The sequence below is a fragment of the Entelurus aequoreus genome, linkage group LG05, assembly GCF_033978785.1.
Source record: "Entelurus aequoreus isolate RoL-2023_Sb linkage group LG05, RoL_Eaeq_v1.1, whole genome shotgun sequence".
NCBI classification, from domain to species: Eukaryota; Metazoa; Chordata; class Actinopteri; order Syngnathiformes; family Syngnathidae; genus Entelurus; species Entelurus aequoreus.
The window spans coordinates 30,517,238-30,524,753 of record NC_084735.1 but is presented as its reverse complement, the minus strand read 5'-3'; the positions used below and the strand labels follow the sequence as shown (position 1 = coordinate 30,524,753).

General features: G+C 40.5%; 1 protein-coding gene across 4 annotated transcripts in view; it reads right to left on the bottom strand.

The window, feature by feature from the left end:
• The window catches only part of LOC133650460 (serine/threonine-protein kinase PAK 3), a 63,958-nt gene extending 56,822 nt beyond the window's left edge, over positions 1–7,136 (bottom strand). The window contains exon 1 of one of the 4 annotated variants that reach the window (XM_062047713.1): positions 6,932–7,136. The gene's annotated coding sequence lies outside the window, so the exon portion shown is untranslated. The remainder of the gene's footprint in view (positions 1–6,931) is intronic. The other 3 variants (XM_062047711.1, XM_062047714.1, XM_062047712.1) reach the window with 3 other exon arrangements.
• Between the last annotated feature and the right edge of the window lie 380 nt (positions 7,137–7,516).

Genomic DNA, 7,516 nt, shown 5'->3' with positions numbered 1-7,516 from the left:
AGGCGAGGAAGTAGTTAAAACACTGCTGACTGCGGTCGGACGTTAGCCGCTAGCTAGCGAGCTATGTTTTAAAGCAGGGGTCCCCAACTTCCGGTCCGTGACGCATTTGCTACGGGGCCACACAGAAACATTAAATAATTTATAAACGACCGCCTTAACTTTCGCCTGTCCCACTAAACACACCAATAAGCTTGTTTATAGATAAACAATAAAACTCCTCATAAGAAGTCGCCATTCGTTATATTTGTTATAACTTTGTGACATGATACAATGCACATTAATGAAGATATAAAATATAAATGTGACAGATAGTAGCAGGTTGATGGTAGTATACATTGCAAAGAAACAAGCCCAGGGCTCCCACTAATTCGGCGTTGTAGTGAGTTCTATTTTTCATGCATTTATTTTTGCTGTATTTATTTGCCACACGTGGAAATAATGCCTACATTAAACTGGGACGTGGTGAAAAAAAGGTTGGGGACGCTTGTTTTAAAGCACCTCTTGTAGAGCAGCGTGTTATAGTGTATTAGCTTCACCTTTATTGTTAGTTTTTAGGCCAAAATTTGTCCATTCTCCTTTTCTGTCGACATACTGTGTCTGCTTGTAAGTACCTTGTGATTGTGCGCTGCCGAACATGCTCTTCTGCTCGTAAAACCAGCAATGTCTAGACGTGACGACGGCGCTCCGGCATGCCCGTTAAAAAAACCAAAAAAAAACAACATTATTTTTCAAAGGCAGTATAGTACCGTTTTTGATATATTAGTACCGCGGTACTTTACTAGTACCAGTATAACGTACAATCCTAATATACATACATACATACGTACGTATATACACACTATATATACTGTATATACACACACATGTATACACACTATATAAACACTATATATTCATATATACATACATACATATACATATGGCCATCCATCCATCAATTTTCTACTGCTTGTCCCTTACGGGGTTGCGGGGGGTGCTGGAGCCTATCCCAGCTGCACACGGGCGGAAAGCGGGGTACACCCTGGACAAGTCGCCACCTCATTGCAGATATACATATCAACAATATCAATTAAACATGTTAATAATTTTCTACTATTGCTTCTGATTTAAAGTGCGCCTGTGTCCAAGGACTTATTTCCTGAGTTTGAAAACAATAACAAAAACAACAAAAGACGTTGTGATAATAAAAAATATTGCTCTAACCACTGTAGTATCGAACCATATACTATACTTGATATTTGTATCGATCTGCCTGCCTTTGTTTACATTCAAGAGCTCTAGAGTTAGCATATCCTCCTACGGTGTGTAGTGTTAACATGTTTTGCTATTCCTCGTCCTCCAGTGATGATACTTGTAAGAAACATCGTTTACTTGCCGCTATGAGGGCGAGAATTGCGGACTTAAGAGTGGCATCATTTGCACTGTGGTGGGACGTTAGCCGTTAGCTTGCTAGCAAAGACACTATCGTGTGTTGAGAATGCGTTCACTCGCTTGTCGCTGTCAAATTTCCGGGACACAGCTAAAATGTTACATCAACATGCATTATCACGATATATATACCATAGTACTTAAAACTCTGTTGTCGGCCAAATATATTATTTATATTGTATATATGGTTCAACTCTACTACTGTATTGAGTCTGCTATTATTTTTCTGATAAATACACAACATGGGTGTTGTTATTAAACCCCTTATGTCTGGCTAACTTGAAAATGATCACACAGATTAATGAGCGCTACAAATAAAAGAACACTGTAATCACTACGAAATACAGTACAACTTTAGGCAACTGGAAAGCCCCTGTGTTTAAAATTTGAGCAAGATTGGTTGAAAAACATTGGCCATTTGTCAAACGATTATATCACTTAGAACAGTGTTTTTCAACCTTTTCTGAGCCGAGGCACATTTTTTCCCCATTGAAAAAATTCTGAGGCACGCCACCAGCAGAAAACATTAAAGAATTAAAATAAGCAGCCAATATTGACAATAAAAAGTCGTTCTCGCAATTGTTTGATATGAATTCAAACCATAACCAAGCATGCATCACTATAGCTCTTGTCTCAAAGTAGGTGTACTCTCACGACCTGTCACATCACGCCGTGACTTATCCTGAGTTTTTTGGTGTTTTCCTGTGTGTAGTGTTTGAGTTCTTGTCTTACGCTCCTATTTTGTTGTTGATTGTACTTTGTGGACGCCGTCTGCTCCACACGCTGTAAGTCTTTACTGTCCTCCAGCATTCTGTTTTTGTTTACTTTGCAGCCAGTTCAGTTTTAGTTTTGCATAGCCTTCCCTAAGCTTCAATGCCTTTTCTTAGCGGCACTCGCCTTTAAGCATTAGACACCTTTTTACCTGCAAACCATTGTCGTCGTTCCCGACATCTACAAAGCAATTAGCTACCTGCTGCCTCCTACTAGTATGGAAGAGTATTACACGGTTACTCTGCCGAGCTCTAGACAGTAATCAACAACGGCACATTTACGGATTATAACTACTGGTTTGCAAAAAATATTTTTAACCCAATTAGGTGAAATTACAAAATCTCCCACGGCACACCAGACAACATCTCACGGCACACTAGTGTGCCGCGGCACAGTGGTTGAAAAACACTGACTTAGAACATGACTCTCAAACTGTGGTTTGAGAATCCATCGAGTGGTATGCCAAAGAATCACCTAATTAAATATTGTAATGACGTCACTCAGGTTTTTATCAAAGGTTTATCAGCCTTCAATAGAAGTTGTAACAATCTGACTATTGTAGGTTGTAGTCAATGCCAAAATAAACAATTAGAACACAAACAGAATCGTCTTACCCTGTCATTTATATTGCTCAACGTGCGTGGCAACCAAATGTTCTCCACATTCTTTGCTTACGCCCGTTCTTTCCCACCCTCTCAGCCAATCAACACAAACAACAGCAATAACTGCAGCTATGCATAGCCTCTTTTGAGGATAATAACATTAAGTATTGTAATTTGTTTTATTTAACATGTAAGTACAGTACAGTTTTGTTCAACTGTTAAATAACTTTTCATTTCATCTTTAAAAATTTTATTTTTTATATTTATTTTTAGTACAATGTTTAACTTTTATATGCAATGAATTGTATTAGATTCATTATTTAAGTACAGTGTTTTATTTTCCTATATTCAAACACAGTGTTACTGTTCAAACTGTGTGCAATGTTACAGGGGCCAAAAATATTAAATATACTTGTTAAATATAACCTCTGCCTTGTTTTTAATGAATATTTTGGACAAGTACGATTATGGTGGTACTTGGAGAGCCAAGAACCTGCTCAGTGGCCTTCTGGTTAGAGTGTCCGCCCTGAGATCGGTAGGTTGTGAGTTCAATCCCAGGCCGAGTCATACCAAAGACTATATACCAAAGGGACCCATTACCTCCCGGCACTCAGCATCAATGGTTGGAATTGGGGGTTAAATCACCAAAAATGATTCCTGGGCGCAGCCACCGCTGCTGCTCACTGCTCCCCTCACCTCCCAGTGGGTAATCAAGGGTGATGGGTTAAATGCAGAAAATAATTTCGCCACACCTAGTGGTACTTTACCTTTTTAACTTAACTTAAGTGTTGAGTGTCTGAGGTGGTACTTAGTGAAAAAAGTTTGAAGACCACTAACTGTCTATCTGTGTTGGCCCTGAGATGAGGTGGCGACTTGTCCAGGGTGTACCCTGCATCCCGCCCGTGTGCAGCTGAGATAGGCTCCAACACGCCCTGCGACCCCGAAAGGGTCAAGCGGTAGAAAATGGATGGCTGAATGGACCACTAACTTAGAAGATATCTGTTGTATTGCAGAACCTCAGTTTTTGTACTTTGCACCTCTCGTAGGATTCGCTTTTCTGTTAACATTTTCACCCTAAGCTTCTTGCCGGAGTTTTAGTATAAGGACTTGGTTGTCATACAACCCGTCTGATTACCCGCGGATCTTTCCGCATACTTAAATGTACAAATGTAACGGAGGCCAGTGTACATTGGTAAACCTCAATCCCTAAGATCTTAAGAGTTTGCGTCGGACATCGAGTTAACAGTTCGGACTTTTAGCTCGACACCTAGCACTCTTGCACTGTCATTCAGTGGACCCAGGTTCGGAACGAAAACAGTGGCAGTACCAGATGAGTTACACAAATAAAGAATCCCATGCATTGGTGAGTTTTCTTGTGCTAATATTACAGTGTGTGTTCGTAATGTGTCTTTATTACATCACCCCCCCCTCGGAAGTCATTCTTCCCCATCTCCGTTGCTCCTCTACGACATCATCATCACTGGTTGACTCGGTACTTCTTTGCTAACTAACATAGTTACACTACAAGTTTCTGTACTTTTTTCCACAGAGTGTGATCGCAAAATCAGCCATTTGCTCAAAGAAAGTTGCAAGTACTAGCACTTTGAAAAATAAGGTGAGAAACACTATTGAATTTAAGTAATAAAGTTTAAAGGTTGCGTTTATGCAGCACTCCCCTTTTCTCATTCTGCTCATCGCTGACAAATCTTCAATAAAGTTTAAAGTGATGTTAAATGTAAAATTATCTATTTCAGTCATCATTCATATTTATTTTGCGTTGTTTTTTGCATTTAAAACTACACTTAGTCTCTTTAAAATGTGTATTTTCAGATGTCCGGAAAGGATTAAATGGATTGTTTTTATTTGTATTTGTACAATTCGGTCCTCGTCTGACCTTATGGAACGCAAAGCTAACTATAAAAACTGAGGTAGCATTGTATTGGTCTTCCGAAGCATTTTGAGCTCAACCCACAAGATCATTTACTGTTTTGAAACAGCATCTGGCAATGTTCATCTTGATAAATACCTCATGAAAAGGCCTGTATTTTTTTAAGATTGGGATTCATGCATTACTCACTGAGGCGTGAGGGCAAAGTGAAAATAAACCCTGGATACACATTGTCGGAGCGCACCATGCCAGCTAACAACCAGATCATCAAAACCTTTTTAATGTGCTACATTTTGTGCAAGGTTATTCTCTGAAAACATGGTTCTCTCACTTAATGAAAGAGAACTTAAATTCAGCTCGTCCACACTTTTGTTGACTATACAAAACAGTACAGTTGACGGTGCAGTTTTACCAACATTTCCAGTAAAACTGAATAAGCTTTGAGGGAATCGGCCATGTGGGCTTTCGCAATATAATTTTCATGAGTTGCATGTATAGACATACAAATATAGACATACAAATGTTCCAATGTGCTGGATATGTGAAGACACACTCTATGCGGTTATTTTGGGCTACAACTAGGGCTTTTTCCCCCCTATTTCATTTAAGTTTGTCAGTTATACAACGCAACGTCATAAAAGTTAAGATAAAATCAATTTTGCAGTCAAGTTAGTTATGCAAAAGGGTTCAATCCTTCTGGTATTGCATTCACACACAGCGCCAACATTTGGGAACCAGGATGAGGTGATGAAAAAAAAGGCAAAAATATGATAAATCTATACGTGGAAGCACTGGTCATGTGTAAGTTACACTACTAAAATTGGCCATAGTGTGTGAATGTGAGTGTGAATGCTTGTCTGTCAATCAATGTTGGCCCTGTGATGAGGTGGCAATTGTCCAGGGTGTACTCCGCCTTCCACCCAACAGCTGGGATAGGCTCCAGCCCCCCGCCACCTCAAAAGGGACAAGCGGTAGAAAATGGATGAATCTCACAACACATAATTGTGGTGTGTTTAAGGAACCTTCATTAAAGTTTGAAACAGAGGCGTCACTAGCTTTTATTGACAGGGGAGGCTTTATCCCCCAGTAGATGCACTAATAATAATAATAATACAAAAATAAATAATAATAATAGGAGTCTAATAATAGGAACAAATAAGTAATATTAAAGACCTAAAGTCACAAACAACATCTTGTTTAGGGGCACACAAAGCCGAGGGATAAATATATGAGGCTTGAGGAGCACAGTAACCATAGGGAAGACAATGTTTATCCAGCTACAGACATGTCTCTTTTATGCATCATGGTAGACAAGATGGAGAGGAAGAAAACGAAGTACCGATATCAATATAAGCAGGCCAGTGTTGGCAGGGAGTAGCACCTTCTGTAACCCATCCCCCAATTCTTCCTGCTATCATCTCGCCCTCCCCTCCATCACAGAGTTGACTCCCTAAAATCTCCTCTCTGCACGTCAGCCAGACAACAGGTCTCCTGGAAGGCCTTCGGAAATATCAGCGATGGCGGCCCCAACCGTTTAGATCACCGCGATGGAAGTCAGCGAAGGTGAAGAGGAAGCCACCCCTCCAAATCCTCCTGCTCGGATGTGCTGTGGGAGAATCTGAGGCCCTCCCAACACCGGCCCCCGCCCACACTCCCATCCCCAAAGAAGTCAGGTGACCAGATGTTGTATATCTGCTTGTCACTACAGCCGCCATAAAACCACTTCATGTCACAGTCAGGATATGTTTGTCACAAAAAAAAATTAAACAAAATCCTCCATCATCCTATGGGGGCCTCAAGGGATGCACCGCAGAGACAACAAAAGAGCATCAGTGAGGATATGAAGCATCCAGCATCTATCAGCCCCCTTGGATCCAAAATAGCAACACTCTCTTTCTTTTCTTTTTTTTTTGGCACCGGTGTTGCAACTGCAGCTGCTGCAGGGCCTACACAAACGTCACTATTGATTAGAAACACCTCCCCATCACTTCAATTGTGAGGGGGTGCATGATGAAGAGATGGTGCAAAGGATGGTACAAAACATGCCAAGCCCTTTTTTAATTCATGCAGACATCTATTCTCTTTAGATCTAACCGCTGCTCCTTTAGTCGGGCCTTATGTAGAGTAAAAAAAAAGGCTACAAAGCGCCAGTAAATACAAAAATACACAGCCTTCCCCCTCCCTCATCTGCCTCCCCCTTTCTATAACATCCCCATATTGCAAATACAGACGGCGGGATTACCTGAAATATGTCTTCACATTCTCTCGGTCCGTGTTTCGCCTGTGAGCCAGCACCTCTGGTGGATTCATCCTCTTCCGCTCCGGGTCCTAGTGACAGTTTGAAGGCGGCAGGATTGCCATTCTCTTGTCAGACCAGTTCCTGACCCTAAAAGCAGGCTTGTTCGGCAGGCTGGATGCTTCACTGGCTGCTCACTGTTCCCTAGCCCGTGACGTCATCCGCCTTGCCGCGCTCATTGGCCAAGGGGGTGAATATTAATGAGAGCGGCACGTCTGGGGGAGGAGCCTGGAGAGGGTAAGAGACGGTTGGTTTTCTGTTTGACAGACCAACTAAATCCAAGTGGTTACTCACTAAACCTGCTTAGTGGAAGGGTAACATTAAAGCGCCTTTTATTTTGTAAACTTGCAAGATCGTGGATTTGTGTTTATGTAAACACTCATATTTGATAAATCTATATGTGGAATATATATATATATATATATATATATATATATATATATATATATATATATATATATATATATATATATATATATATATATATATATATATATATATATATATATGGCTTATATATATATATGTATA